Source organism: Chelonoidis abingdonii, chromosome 2 (assembly GCF_003597395.2).
Source record: "Chelonoidis abingdonii isolate Lonesome George chromosome 2, CheloAbing_2.0, whole genome shotgun sequence".
NCBI lineage: Eukaryota > Metazoa > Chordata > Testudines > Testudinidae > Chelonoidis > Chelonoidis abingdonii.
Window position 1 is genome coordinate 110,956,026 of NC_133770.1, and position 15,635 is coordinate 110,971,660.

Below are 15,635 nucleotides of genomic sequence, written 5' to 3' on the forward strand. Positions count from 1 at the left end.
GCAGTGTAGGTGGGATCGGCAAGCGGTGGTCAGGGGTAGAGAGCTAGGGGCAGCGGACCGGGGGCAGGTGGAGGAGGGGCAGGGGAGCATCGCGAGGGGTCTCCTGCCCCGCCGCGTCCCCTGCCCTAACGAGGAGCGGGGAGGGGGAACAAACACGAGGGAGGGAGAAGGAGAGGACAGTGACGCACGCCCCTCCCACCTAGCCTGTCAGGCAAGGGCAGAGAAGGGCAACCAAGAATCGGAAGGCTAAAGAGGGGCGTGGGGCAGCAACCAAGGATCCTAAGGGGTGGAGAGGGGTGTCGCAGGGCACCAGACGCAGAGGGGAGCCTCCGGCTCCACCTAGTATGCTACTAGGGGATCAGAGGGACAAGGGCAGAGGGAGGTGCAGTGAAACAAGGAAACCAAAATGGAGAAGGGCAACAAGCACGATGGGAGGCGGGCGGTGGGCACAACGAGGGAGGACCATTCAGGGCTGGGGAAGCACAAGGTGGGGGGGGGAAAGGGCGAGCTGGGAATGGGTAGAGGGACCACGGGGGCAGCTGCAGGGCTGGGCAGAACTATCAGGGCCACAGAGAGGAAATAGGTGGGGCGGAACAAATGTGGCAACGGAAAGGGGGTCAGGGGGGGGTCTATCCAGATGGGGAGCGCTTGGGCTTGAGAGTGGGGAAGGAGACTGGCGTACCTGGGCGGCTCGGATACCTTGCACTTAGGGCGGAGGGGGTGCCGCTCACGGGCACTTGTGCCAAAAAGTCAATGGTAGCTGCTGCTGCTGCAAGCCCAAATGATGGAAGCGGGCGTGAGTGAAGTCCTAGGCGAGCAGCTCAGTCCCAGAGGCAGGAGGCCGAAGCCAGAAGGAAACAACCAGCGGGCGGGTGGTGAGGAGGGGCAAACAATGGTGGTGGGGGCGAAGGAGGACACGGATGACCAGGGGCAGGCTCCACGCCACACCCTTGGTGTCCAACAAACACAGTCCAAACCCCCCACCACAAGAGCACAGTTTTCAAAAAAGACTCATTCCAGAAAAGCCCCCTCCACAGTAGGTCTCCCAGTGGTTCTTCCAGCAGTGCAGGGTCCTCTTCCTCCTCTCCTCGGGGTCCAACAGCTCCCCAGCAACACACAGCCCAGTAGTCCCAGAAGCTCCAGTGGTGTGGTGGTCTGGTGTTTCAGGCAGGAGGGACCCTGCTCAGATGGTGGTGTCCTCAGCAACAAGAGCTAGGGTCCCTCACTCCCCTCCTTCTCTGGGAAAGCAGACCTTCAGCAGCCTTCTCCTCCCCCCAGGGCTTTTTAAGTGGGGAAGCAACACAGCAGTCAGAGGTCGAAGGGTGGCGGTAGTGGGGTTCATGACGGATCAGCAGCCAGCCAGAGGGCACAGAGAGATGATGATAGCAGAGAAGGAGGAGGTGGGATGAGAAGTGGTGAGCTGCCTGGCCCAGCCAAGGGAACAGCAAAAGACAGCAGCAACTGTGCGAGGGCTCAGGTGACGCAGCTAGAGCAGCTAGCACCAGCAGCAGCGCTCAGCAGGCCGCCGCCCTCTCCCTCCTTCCCTCTACAGCAGAGGAAGTCGAAGAGAAGATCTAGCGGCCACAGCGTAGAAGCAGGTTTCTGTTCCCTGAGTGACCAGAGCAGGGGCTGCACTAGAGGAATCAGGAACCTGCTAGAACCAATTAAGGCAGATTAGGTCTGATTAGAACACCTGCAGCCAATCAAGGGCAGGCTAATCAGGGCACTCTGGGTTTAAAAAGAGCTCACTTCCTGTCAGGTTGGTGTGTGTGTGTGTGTGTATATATATATATATATATATAGCTGAGAGTGAGAGCTGCTGGAGGACTAAGGAGTATAAGCGTTATCAGACACTAGGAGGAAGGTCTTGTGGTGAGGATAAAAAAAGTGTTTGGAGGAGGCCATGGGCAAGTAGCCCAGGGAGTTGTAGCTGTCATGCAGCTGTTACGGGAGGCACTATAGACAGCTGCAATCCACAGTGCCCTAGGCTGGAACCTGGAGTAAAGGGCAGGCCTGGGTTCCCCCCAAACCTCCCAACTCCTGATCAGACACAGGAGGAGTTGACCCAGACTGTGGGTTCCACCAGAAGGGAAGATCACTGAGGTAAGCAAATCCGGCAATAAGCGCAGGACTCCCCCAATGTAATGGAGGAACTTTGTCACAATATCTAAAGTCTTGGTGAGTCTCCATCCTTAAGTTAACTCCCCCTTTTGTTCCCAGGTCCTATACAACATCTGACATAAGGACCTGTACTTTTTCTAGTCCTCTGTAGGCTCATGTATGGATAGAGTTTCAGAGCCACATCTGCAGCTGGTGGAAAATTGGCCTGAGCACTACACTTGGTTGAAAAATGGTAGCATCAATGGTACTATCTGAATTTATACAAGCTGAAGATTTGACCCTTTGCATACCCAGGAAAATTCCCCAAGACCACTTGTAGTAAATGGAAACTATAATTTATGAGACAGTGAGAGTATCAGCAGTTTACCAGTCAAGTCTCAAGTAACCTTGGTTCACCCAAGACACAGCTTCACATTGTAATATATGTTCCTTATCTTCTGTATTTAGCCCCTCAGGAATGGATCAGCTTGGGACAGTTCCCTGTGCAGCACAAGATGGTATAATTTTGAGTTTATATTCCAGACGGGGTGTGCACATGGAGATCTTGGAGTTACCTTGGCTATAGCCTTCCTGTGAAGGGGCTGGTCAGAAAGTGTGCATGTAACTGCAGCTGAGTGTGGCCCTACCTGTATGAAGACTGGTGAAAGTGCAGGCTGGAGGGCTGTGCAGCTTGTCACAGCAGTACAGTGTGAGAGGGAGCCCAGGGGGCTCAGTAATACCTCAGTTCCAGATGGCACCTGTGGGGGAACCCATCACAGGTGCATTGTCAGAAAGGGACGGGAGAATGTTAACTGTCTTAATACTGGATTTGCCCAGTATTGAAACAGAAAGGAAAAAAAAAATGGGACCTTATTGGTTGCAAATCTTTTCCTACAGAGAGGGCAGTGTACATCCATGGGACAGTGTAAAAGAGCTATGGTGTGCCTAGAATTGCGTGGCCTACTGCTTGTGTCCCAACTGACAATGCTGCTTTAGTTTAAACTCTATAGAATGTCATTAGGCTTCTGGTGCACTCAGTGGGAAAGAATGTGTATGAGAAGTTGAATCCTTATACCCAAGGTGCAGCATGTGATTCTTTTTAGAGAAACCATCTTTCAATGATTGATCACTTGAGTGCTTACCCTTTTCATATTCTTGCCCTGCAAGCCTTTACATATTGACATTTTACCAAATCTTGAAAAGGAGGCTGTGTCCATGGCAGCTCAGAGGACAAACCTGTTCCATATATTTAATTTGGTAACATTAGTTGTCACAGTGCCATAAAACATGTCTACAATATTTCTTAAGCAGTTGTGCATGATCCAGTGTAATTTGTTAAGCATTCTACTGTTTTTGCATTTTCGATTATACTCAAAATTAGCTTTCTTTTCAGTTCGGAGCTGTGTGTGTATAAGGTACAACATGAACAGAGTAAACAGGCAACCACAACACACTACAGACTTAAAAATATAATGCTTTATATGTGCTCTTTCCTACACTGAATGTGATTAAAGAGGCCCCCATCCACATTTGCCCTACGCATGACTTGGTAGTTCTTCCTCCAAGACACTTTTCCTACAATTTTGTTCGACATATACTTGCATTTTCTCCTATCCTGAATTTATTCCTTTCTTCTCATTCTAAGTTTGACAAGATGGGCCATCCACGCTCCATGCTACTTGACAGCCAGCTCTTCCTCTGGAGAACTGACTGCTGAAATGCTTGAAAGGGAAGTTGTGTTCAGAATTCAGTCTATGCAGGATTAAACTGTAAAGACCTCTCTCTCTCTCTCTCAGTTGCATGAAGTGCAGCCAAAATGGTGGCTTTCAGCAGAACGCAGCACGCAGTAGCTCATTTACCAAGGACTAGGACATAATTTTTAAATGTGCATTGGCAGAAAGAGGGAAGCTTGGAAGCTAGTAGTAGTGTGAAATGAAGTGGTGAAAAAGAGAACCTTAAGGCCAATACCTGCCATATAATAAAGGGACAATATTTTAAACAAACAGGCAGGAAATTAGTCTGAAAATCAGGCAAAATGTTTTAGTCTAATAAGAATTATATAAACTAAACTTTTTTGACTTTTGAATGTCTTACTAGAGAGAGATGTTTTTCAAAAAATACTTTCTTCTGTCTCGAGTCCCCCCCCTTCCCTTTTTAGATTGTTTTTGGTCATTTAAGATTATTACTTCCTTGAAAGTCCTTCTTTATCCCATAAGATTGAGTACTCTGACTGATGAATTAAATAAGAAAAGGTCTAGTTAGTTTATTCCTTTTGTTTATGATTCTTCCTTATAACCTGTTGTTCTGATATAGAAGCTGTCAGCTTTCCTTGACTGATTGGGCCTACTCTATTATATAAAGTTGTTAATCTGTTGGTAATCAACACCTCATTAGAGAGCACCTGAAATCAAAGGAGTTTCCTCAGTTTGTCTTTGTTTGTTTTTTAAATCTTGGTGCACTTGATTTGTTTCAGCAGCCTCTTTTCTTTCATTTTGAGCATGTTTGTCATGGTGTAGATGTTTTATTCATTACTGAGTTATTTCCTTCCAGAAAATGTCAAACACATTGTACACTTTTCAAGCCTACTGTGTTCACTATGCTACAGATTAGATCTAATATGTTTCCTCTAGTTATAATTATTACAAACTGTGTGTTTCTTCCTCCTTTTTAATTTGTCTGCAGGCAAAGCAGCAAGGGATGATTGCCTTCAGAAAGAGGGAGAATATAAGGCCACAGAATAATTAGCATTGTCTATTTTTCACTTACAGTGTTAGAATGTGTGATGTAGTGTATTATCCAGTAGACTGTTCAAGCTGCGGGTAACCCAGAGACATCTTGAGTGACCTCAGGCAAATCACTTAATTTACCCTGTGCCTCAGTTTTCTATCTATAAAAGAGGAATAATATATAATCAGGAGTTTTGAGAGGATTAAAAATCATTAATGACTGTGAGGTGCTCTGATATATGGTAAAGAGTGAAATCTGGGCAGGCTGTACAATACACGGGGGAAGAAAGATTTTCACTTAGCATATGCCTCAAATGATTATAAACTTGAGGCAAATAAGTGCTGATTAAAGGCACTTTGTTGCATTTATTTTAAATTATTGGTAGTCTTATGGTATATTTATGCTTCTGTTATAACTATAAAGGGAAGGGAACAGCCCTCCTGCATACAATACTATAAAATCCCTCACGCCAGAGACACCAAAATCCTTTTATCTGTAAAGGGTTAAGAAGCTCAGGTAACCTGGCTGACACCTGACCCAAAGGACCAATAAGGGGACAAGATATTTTCAAATCTTGGTGGGGGGAAGGCTTGTGTTTGTGTGCTCTATGTTTTGGAGTTGTTCACTCTTGGGACTAAGAGGGACCAGACATCAATCCAGGCTCTCATCTTCTGAACCAGTCTCGTCATATTCAAACTTTGTATAGTAACGCAGGCAAGTGTGTTAAGTTTTAATTTTGTTTCTCACTTGTAATGTCTTTTTTGCTCGAGGATACCTCTGTTGCTGGTTACGTGAAAGCGCTAAGGCAGAGGGGGGTTCCTCTGGGCTCTTTGAATCTGATTAACTGTAAAGTTTTTGCCATCTGATTTACAAATATGATGTTTTACTTTCTATTAAAGCCTTCTTTTTAAGAAACCTAATTGATTTCTCTCTTGTTATTAGATCCAAGGGTTTGGATCGGTGTTCACAGGGATTGGTTGAGGACTTCTCAGGCTCGTCAGGAATCACAGATTGTGCCGCACTTTGGCCCTGTGCGGTCTGGGGGGTGCCCTTTTAGGAGACAGCCCGTCTCCGGGGTCACTCTCTTGGGGTCAGGCCTCCTCTCTGGAGCGCATCTCTGAGCCTTAGCACGTCGTGTCTCGCTGTGGCTCTCCGGTCCAAGCACTCTGGAGCCGCCCTGGGTCTTTCACTCTGAAGAGGCGAGCACCTGTTCGTACCATAGTGAAGCCTCTCAGCACCTCAGCAAACAGAGAGGGTTTTGGAAGTGAATCACAGCACAGGAAACTCTCAGGGCAGTCAGGCTGGCTCTCACAATAAGCACATCAGTCTCCTGCATCCAGGTGGGCTGCTGCTTCCACTCGCCAGCCCAGCTGAGCTCCTCGTCCCAGTGGGATCTGATATCTCCGGCCTCAAGCCCCTGCTCTGTCCATTGTCTTTCCAGGTAAACAGGGTGTGAAACAGGAAGGCCTGAGTCCTCTCTCAGCACCTCTTAGCTGGAACCAGGCTGGTCAGGTCACCGGAGGTCCTTCTCTGCAGCCCACTGTCCTCGCGATTCATGGACAGAACGGGTTGGTCTCGGGGGGGCCCGAGTCCCTCTCCGGTCCGCGTAAAAACCCCTCTCCCTCACCTCGTTAAACCAGTAACACCCAGGTACATTGAGTCCCACCCCCTGTGCATGCAAACCCTGGAAAAGACAGAACCCCCCCCAAAAAAACTCACTTCATCACAGCTACCCAGGGAGATATTCTGGTGGGTAGGAGGAGAGTAGACAGTTTCCCAAATAACTCTTAAATGATTTGGGTGGTGGCAGTCAAACCAGATCTAAGCTGGTAATTAAGCTTAGAGGTTCTCATGCAGGTCCCCACATCTATACCCTAAAGTTCAGAGTGGGGAAGGAACCTTGACAGCTTCTTTACTCTAAGGAGGAAAAAATCTTCTTCTTGCCCCATCCCACTGATTTTGCTTTCTCTGCCCCCTTCTTCCTCCAAAAAGTATAACATATAGAGTGTGAAAAGTTTGAGTACAATCACTGTACATGGGACATCTTTTTTTTGTTTTAGCAGTACAGTGCTTTCTAGATGCAGATGCTGATGGCAGTTAATATGGACAGCTGGCAGGAGTCCCTACAGCATTTATCTTCATCTTTTCTTAATTTAGTTTAGTATTTTTTCCATCCATAGTAGGAAGAAATGGATGGAAAAGAAGTAGAAAAGACAAGACTGTACATAAGCCAGACAAACACACGCTATACTAAAACTAGATCCTACTCAGATGGAATTCAGTCATAGAAATCTTACTGACTCCAGTGGAAGTACAAGCAGGCCCCTAATTTGCACACATTCTGTTTCGCTTTATTGAATTGACATTTTCTGCAGACTATTTCAAATATTGGAACCGTGCTTCGATTGTCTGAAATCAGCTGAAAGTATTACCTTGTTAGATGTTGTCTGCCCAGGAATACTTTGTGCTGTAAGATAACTCCAACGATAAGCCACCACATATAAATTGATGTATTAAATAACAGCAAAAGAGAACAATAAACACGGGGGGGGGTGTGAAAGGGAGTATTTGAACCTTGTTCAGCTTTTGAAATAGTTCTGAATCTTATCTACTGTTATCTCAGTGTTATGACAGTATGTCGCTTTACTACTGTCCATTAAAAGGAGGACTCCCATTGGCTGTTATGTTGATTATTCAGGAGAAAGTTAAAGAATCTTTGCCATTAATTGGAAAAGATCAAGGGATACTGTCTAGGCCAGGGGTCGGCAACCTTTCAGAAGTGGTGTGCTGAGTCTTCATTTATTCACTCTAAAGGTTTCGCGTGCCAGTAATACATTTTAAGGTTTTTAGAAGGTCTCTTCCTATAAGTCTATAATATATAACTAAAGTATTGTATATAAAGTAAATAAGAAGTTTCATTTAAAACTAAATTAGAATGCAGAGCCCCCGGACTGGTGGCCAGGGCCTGGGCAGTGTGAGTGTCACTGAAAATCAGCTCACGTGCCGCCTTTGGCACATGTGCCATAGGTTGCCTACCCCTGGTCTAGGCCAACAGTGCCATTTGCTGCCACAGCAGACTATTCAGCAGTAATAATACTCACAATTGTGTGGGCTGTTGCTGTGCATGTTGTGTTTGCCAGCATATATTCAGCCCACTAGTTAATATGCAGTTTATTGACCTATAAAACACTTCAGGATGATCTACTGAAAGACCTACAGAAATGCAAATTATTACTGTTGTGGTAATAAATCCTGAATTTGTTTTTCTCTGGGGTCCTAAACACAGGAATAAAAAACCCTCAGAAAAGAAAGCGTGACGTTTGGAAGAAACAACGGAAAAACTGGGTTCTATAATGGAAATTGTTAGGCAACTTAAAATTTTAGATGGCAAAGTAGCAATGCTGGTTGGCTGCCTGACCGTTTCTGTTGTCAGACCTTGTTTTCACTTGCTTATAACTCTGCAAAAGTTTAACCATTCAGCTGAAATTTGTCATTCCGGAGGTCTGCCTCTACTGAATTTTTCCAAAAAATATTTAGTCAAAAACTGTTCCACCATTCATAGGGGAAAATACATTATTTTGTCCATGTTGAAATTCCTTACAACTCTTCAAGTGAAAAGTTCCAGGCTTTAAATTTGTTGAGGGTGGAGAGGAGAGTGGCCTTTGTGTGAGGGACATGCCTTTAGCTGTTCCTGTGAAAATACTCCCAAATTTGGCCAAGTTATGAGCCTTTGAAAAGTCTTAGTGGACACACACTCAGTGAAGGCTTATTAGGGTTTGGCAGCTTCATTCTCCAGCCTGGGGTTGCAGAGACTGAGAAGCACTTGTCCTGCAGTTGCTGCTCCTGGCAGCTCCAAGCCACTATAGCACTGGGCACTGGAACTGAGAGCAAAGAGACTATCCCTCCTGTGCTCTTAATGCTCCCCCTGCTGGCACCCTGGGAAAAGGAAGTGGAAACTGCCTCACTGAAAGGCAGACCTGAGGAACCTACCCTGTGGGGTGGTGAATGGAGAAAGAGACAAGGGGTGGGGACATTGGGACAGGGAACTTGGGGTAGGGGAGAGGGGGCTTGGAGGAACTGGGGGAAAAGGTGAGGAGATATGGGGGAACTTTGAGGGAAGAGGGGAATATGGAGACAGAACCAAAGACAGGCTGGAGGGGCCACAGACAGGAGGATCGCTAGTCACTAGAGAACACTTCCTCAGAGCCTGGAAGAGAACCCAGGATTCCCAAGTCTCCATATTCTTCTGCTGTCAGTAAATTGCTGTGAAAACCACTGGGAGGGGGGAGAAGTGCCTCATCTCCCTCTAGTTCTGGTACAGAGCCCCAGAGGATGATAACCACAGTGGTGTATTGGCACACAGAAGAGCCAAAGGAATCTACGTTTTTATTTTTATAATGGCTTTTTTCATTATTTATTCAAGAGAGCAAATGTTACACCTCCTGGGGCAGATACTATGGGTCTGGGTACAGCCAGAGTGAACCAGAAGAGTTCCACATCAGCAGTTAGCTCACATGGCTACTCAGTATAATGTTGTAAGTTTGACACCCTTGCAATAAAAGTAATTATGTGTAAACAGAAAGCAAGTATTAAGAGAAGGGGAGGGCAATTTTTAACCCGGGCTATTCGGATGTGCCTCTGGAAAAGGCAGCTCTCAGTCTGGAGCACTCTTAGAATGGGGGTCGTTTTCAAATTTGAGGATGAGTGGCCCAGAAGTGCTAAACATTTGGCTCTGTGTTCACATGTGGTGTTCAGTCTTCAGGAAATACAGGTCAAGGAAAGAGTATCAGAACAATGCAGTCAAGCCTGTAACGATACTATATGCACAATTATGGAGCACAGCTAGATTGGGATTGGGGAGGCGAAGGTAAAAAACAATGTCCTTGCTAATATTCCCAAGGAAAAAGATAAGGGAACAAAATCAGACATGGTGTAAGTGAATCTGGTGCCTAACTGCATTTACAAAGTATTATCAATCATATTTATTATGGTAGTGCCTAAGGGCCAACCTAGAATAGTTCCTGTTATTGCTAGGCCCTGTACAAACACAGAATAGTAGATGTTCCCTGCCCCAAGAGCTTACAATCTAAATAGACAAGATAGAGCTGGACAAACTGTCTACTTCTCCGAGTCTACAAGGTATGACTTGTTCCTAACTTCAAGCATGTCATCACCTCACGGCTTCACGGGAACTACTCACATGTTTAAAATGAAGAACATCTGGATGCAGTGGGTTAAGTGAGTATCTGGGCTCTAGTGACATTTTTTTAAACTGCTGTATGGCTCCAACATCTGTTTTTACACATTTTAAAGCTGAGAGGCCAAAATTTCAATTCAAATTAAAGGGATGCTGGAAATGTCAGGTTTTTTTTTTAAATTGATTCATTTATCCTACCCTACCAGTATACAGCAGAAGGAAAAATTAAAGATCTGAACAGCTCTTTGGAGAAGGGACTATCATTTTTTTCTGTGTCTGCACAGCACCGAGCACAATGGGATGATTGGGACGAGTAGTTGCTATGGTAATGAAAATAATAACTAATACACCTCTACCTCGATATAACGCAACCTGATATAATACAAATTTGGATATAAAGCAGTAAAGCAGTGCTCCAGGGGGTGGGGCTGTGCACTCTGGTGGATCAAAGCAAGTTCGATATAACACGGTTTCACCAATAATGCAGTAAGATATTTTTGGCTCCCAAGGACAATGTTATATCGAGGTAGAGGTGTAATGAAACTCTTGGAACATTTAGAATGTAAAATAGTCCTTCATTGCTGGCCTGTTCTCTTTATGATGGGCTGAACTAAATCCTTTAAGAAGTGTGGAGGCTCTTCATTACTCAGTTGTATGTACTGTGCCTTAATTAAAAAAATATATATATATAGTAAAATCAGCTTTTAATTTCAAAAGCCAGTTTCTCTTATGGACACAAGAGAGAGCTTGGACAAGTGGTAAAAATAAATAAAAATGATTGGAGTTTTTTTGCTGCATTCTGTGGTTATTTATATTTCAAATGTAAGTGGAAAGTGAATACAGGCCTGTGGTATAATTTGTAAACACATTTTTTCCATAAAGAAGATAAAGTGAGAGACTTTAATTCAAAAATCACTTCCTCAGGTAAGAAGAAACTACTAGGCAATTCTTGCAGGAGTCACTTTCTGTTGTCCTCATTTTTCAGCTTAATTCAAAATGAACATAATGTCATGAATAGATTATTTTGCTGATTCGTTGGCAGAAAACAATGAAAAAGAGTTCCCAAAGGAATACATGCACGCTGGGATTTTTGAAGCTGCTTTGGGAGATTTATGTGACAGTGATGAATGGACTGATTAGATATCCCTAGATTCTTTATAATCTCTGCTCCACTGACTTCATTTGTTATAGCTTCTGTTTAGAATGTTTGTTTTACAGGATAAAATGTCTGGTGGAAAAGTGAGTTGATAGTAAAAAAAAATAATAAACCAAAAAATTACTGCAAACAAAAATCTTGTACTCTAAAAAAGGAGAGAGAAAGAAACCTATACCAAATGTTACAGACCAGTCCTGCATGTTCCTGCAGCTCCACAAGACTAGAAGGGAATGGATGTTGGTTTGGAGGCAGACAAGACTGGATAATAGCCTAATAATAGACACCCAGCAGTGGTTTGCTATTCACAGGACTCGGCAGAATCAGCCAGCAAGAATTACAAGACCTCCAGGACTGTAATAACTTCTCTGTGTAATGTCTAGTAGGGAAAAATAACTCAAGGCTTTGTTTCTGTGCCAGAGTGGAGTGGATGGAGACTCCCTCATCTACTGATCACCCTTGTTTTGCTCAGAAAGGGACCTCAACCTCTCATAATTTGAAAGTACTGTGGGCTTAGTTCTTTCTTTTGTTCATCCAATTTTCCCAACCCACCAATTTTCTTTCTTCCTCCAGCTGGCACATGGACTAGAACTAATAGAAAGAGTCTAGTAACAAGGACCATAGATTGCTTATGGTTCTTACCTCAGTTAGCTAAGAAAGAACTATACCTTTTCTTAAGACACCTGAGGGAATTGCTGGGTGAACCCAGTGAAAATTCCTCATAATTTGTAAGAGCGTAATTGGCATGTATGATGGTTGGTCTTGGCAAATTCTCTGATGCTGGAAACAGATGCTGTGCAATGACTGTGGCCTGATGGTCTGATTCCTCCCCCATTTTGTCTAAACCTCCTGCATGGCTTTCCCTTTTACCACATGGAAATTGGGAGGTAAGTGTCCTTCACGCTTCACAGCTTACTGCCAGCAGCCACAGAGAGACTGCGGACCACATAGATGCATGTGGTCTCCTGTTTAGCCTCACGGAGCTTATACAGAAAATTCAGTCTAAGGTCTCACCTCTACCTGGCAACCTTTGGGATGGTAAGTATCCATAGCAGCATTAGGAAACAGTTCCTGTGTCCCAAGAAGAAGCATAGATGGTGGAGACCACTGGAACTCTCGTTGCCCTTATGCATTTGCTCGGCAGATGGGCAAAAGATGACCCTCTTTTCAGGATTGTTCTGAAGCTCAAGATTAACATGTAATATTGTTTAGAGAGGTTTTGGTGATGGTAAAGATATTCCCCTTAATTTCTGTAAAGAATGATTATGGATGTGTGGTGGGAGGGACATGAATAGATTTATATATGAAGACAAATGTTTAACAGCAAGAGAAAGATACAAAGAATTCTTTTTTTATGAGCTTCTTATTGAATTAGTAAAACTGGTCAAAAATGTGAATGAATTTTTTCATTGAAAAATAGCACATTTCAAACATGTTTTTGCAAAAGCTTTTTGGCTTTGAATAAAATTGTAACTTTTTTTTTTGGTTTGTTTTCAGACTTATTTTCAGTTTTATAACATGTTATGTGATGTATTCCAAACTCATTGACTGCAAGATCATGGACATAAATACTTGATGCACTCACTCCAGCTATTTCTCTCTGTGGTTTGGAAAGTTTTTTTTGTCAATCATTAAAATTATCTAAACCAAAAATTATTTCCCTTTTGAAAACTTTGAAACTTTTTTTTTTATTTTCAAAATTTTTCATTGGGGGGGAATGCATCTAAAAATACTCTATGAATGCTACTGAAGAAGTGGGTAAATGACAGGGAGGAAAAATCACATATTTCCAGGAGGTAATAATATTATGTCAAGAAAATGACACAGTAAAAAGTTATAGGCCAAACAATGGAAATTTCACTTGAGTAAGGACTGCAGCAAGCTTATACCCAGGAAACTGAATATTTTGTAAACTTTAGTGGCATATTTCACTTTGAGCATACATGAATAAATCTAAAAGGTATTTTGGAGTATTTATAGAAGGTTTTCTTCAACTAGAAGAAAATGCCACTTAAAGTTATTTTGATCATTTTTGTTATAGTAACAGTAGCCCTATTGTCTGGTGTATGAGGATTTTCAGTAGAGAAGGTAAAGTTTTAAAAGTTCAGAGGCTTAGTTCAGTTTAGGTAAGTCCTCAAAATTCAGATATTTTTTTCTCATCTGTTTAAATAACTTGAGCTAACTAATTGGTCTGCAAAACCTCTAGAAAGAATCTGTTCTCCTGACTTTTGGTATATCCAGATTCCAGCACAGACATATCTTTAATATTTGCACTAGTGTAGCACTTAGAGATCAAAGATCCATTGTGCTGGGCACTGTACACACACATACAACAAAAGACAGTTCAGCCCCTAAAAGCTTACAATATGAACTTTTAGGCCTTAAATGTGTACAGCCTGTGCTGAGTAAGATATTCAATGCTCTATCCTGGTCTGTCTGTAACTGGCCCTATGGCTGGTGTTTCAGGTGGGCAAATATGGACCCCTGGGATGGACAGGGCCCTTTGTATATTCATAGGTAACATAGTCCTGAAGTTCCCAGTAGTCTTTGGGGTGTTTTTTTGTTTTTTACACTTCTACTCCATCATTTCTAAACAGGAAACTAAGGTTTGATTTGGATTCAGGCTGAGTTTTGGGTGGAGATTTACGTTGGTTCTTGGTTTTTAGTCACTAGACTACTTATCTTTTGTTTTCAGTGGAGTTACTCAATTAACTTTTAATTCAGAAAAATAAAGGACACCATACTCAAGAAAAATAGCATTCTATGAAAGCTCACAATTATCGGTCATTATTTGGAATTCCTTTGTTGTAACTGTTCATTGCTAAATCCTAGCCTTTTCCCACACATGACCATGAATTCACATGAGCAGCCTTGAGAGGGGAGGTTACAGAGAAGCTGCAAAGTGGAACTTTGCTCCTCTGAACATTACAGAGGAGTACTCCAGGGTGACTCTCTCCAGCAACACAATGGGGGCTTTCAGTGAGTGCTAAGGAGGGATAGGAACGGAATTCCTGTATATGCAACTAAACAGATCCACCAACCAATTCATGTTCCTCCAGCAACAGACCATAGTGGTGACAGAGCAAAGGTTATAATGGCAATCATGGAACTGAGCAGTTGCGCAGCTGGCCTGCAGACCTGGTAGAGCAGGGAGGGCAGAAAGGACAGAGGTAGGTATTCTGACCCAGCTGAACCCCTGTGCAAACCCTGTTTGTTTAGGCAATGAACAGAAGCCAAGGATTTGGCTCTTAATATTTATTCCAAAGAGAAAATAACATCATGCATGGAAATAATATCATGAATGATTCTCTCTTCATTTGTTTATAAGAGACAAATTGAATCACATTGTGTCAGATTAGGTCATTGTATCAGGATCAAACTGTCCTAGTAAATTATCTTCTTTATTTACAGTCATCTTTTAATATAAGGTTCATTTCATTCATTTTCAAACTGAAGTTCAATCAATTTTGGATATGGCAAGAGACAATTTACATGTCATCTGATTTATGACGTAGCTATAGAGCCTGATCCATAGCCCGTTGAAACCAATGAGAATCTTTGCATTTAGTTTAATGGGCTTTGAATTGGGGTCATAGTACAGTAGAGTATAGATGACTATTTAGCTACAATATTCCACACTCATTTATTCTCCAACTACTCCCTGTACGTTCCTCAAAAAGTGGAAAATACCTAACATAATCTGACACATGTTTCTTTGAAAGATGAATACAGTTATCTTAACCCACAGTTATTCAGACATACTACATGGTAATTACCATGTATATATTCTGATAAATGTTTATTTATAGAATACTTGTTATGAAAGGTATTTTGGTAGTTTCACAGGGAATTACAAATTTTATTCTCTACTTTAAAAAGTCTATCTGTTTTCTGTATATGTAATCTCTCCTCCAATTAAAAGTGTATATTAATATGTGATATAATATCTAATCAGTGTCAGTATTACAAGAGCACAATTAAGTATTAAATTGAATTTGGAAAGTTTTATTCTCATCTGTCCCTTTTTTGCAGAATTGTAGCAGATATTTTTTTTCTATCCTAGATTCAATTTTTCTAGGCATAGAAACCTGCTCAGACTCTTGATTTCATAGGGTACGTCTACACTGCACGATTATTTCGAAGTAGTTTAAACCGATGTTACAAAACCGATGTTATAAAATCGGTTTTGCGCATCCACAGTGCGATCAAAAAATCGATTGCTTATGTCCATGATCCAAGGCTACCATCGATTTCAGGAGCGGTGCACTGTGGGTAGCTGTTCCTCAGCTATCCCATAGTTCCCACTTCCGTGTTGAGAGCACAGTGCCTGATGGGGCAGAAAACATTTCCCCGGGGGGTGCTGGGTACAGCCTCACCCCTCCCTTTGTGAAGGCAGCAGACAACCCTTTGGCGCCTTTTTCGCGGAGTGCATTGAGCAAACGCCATAGCACAGCAATC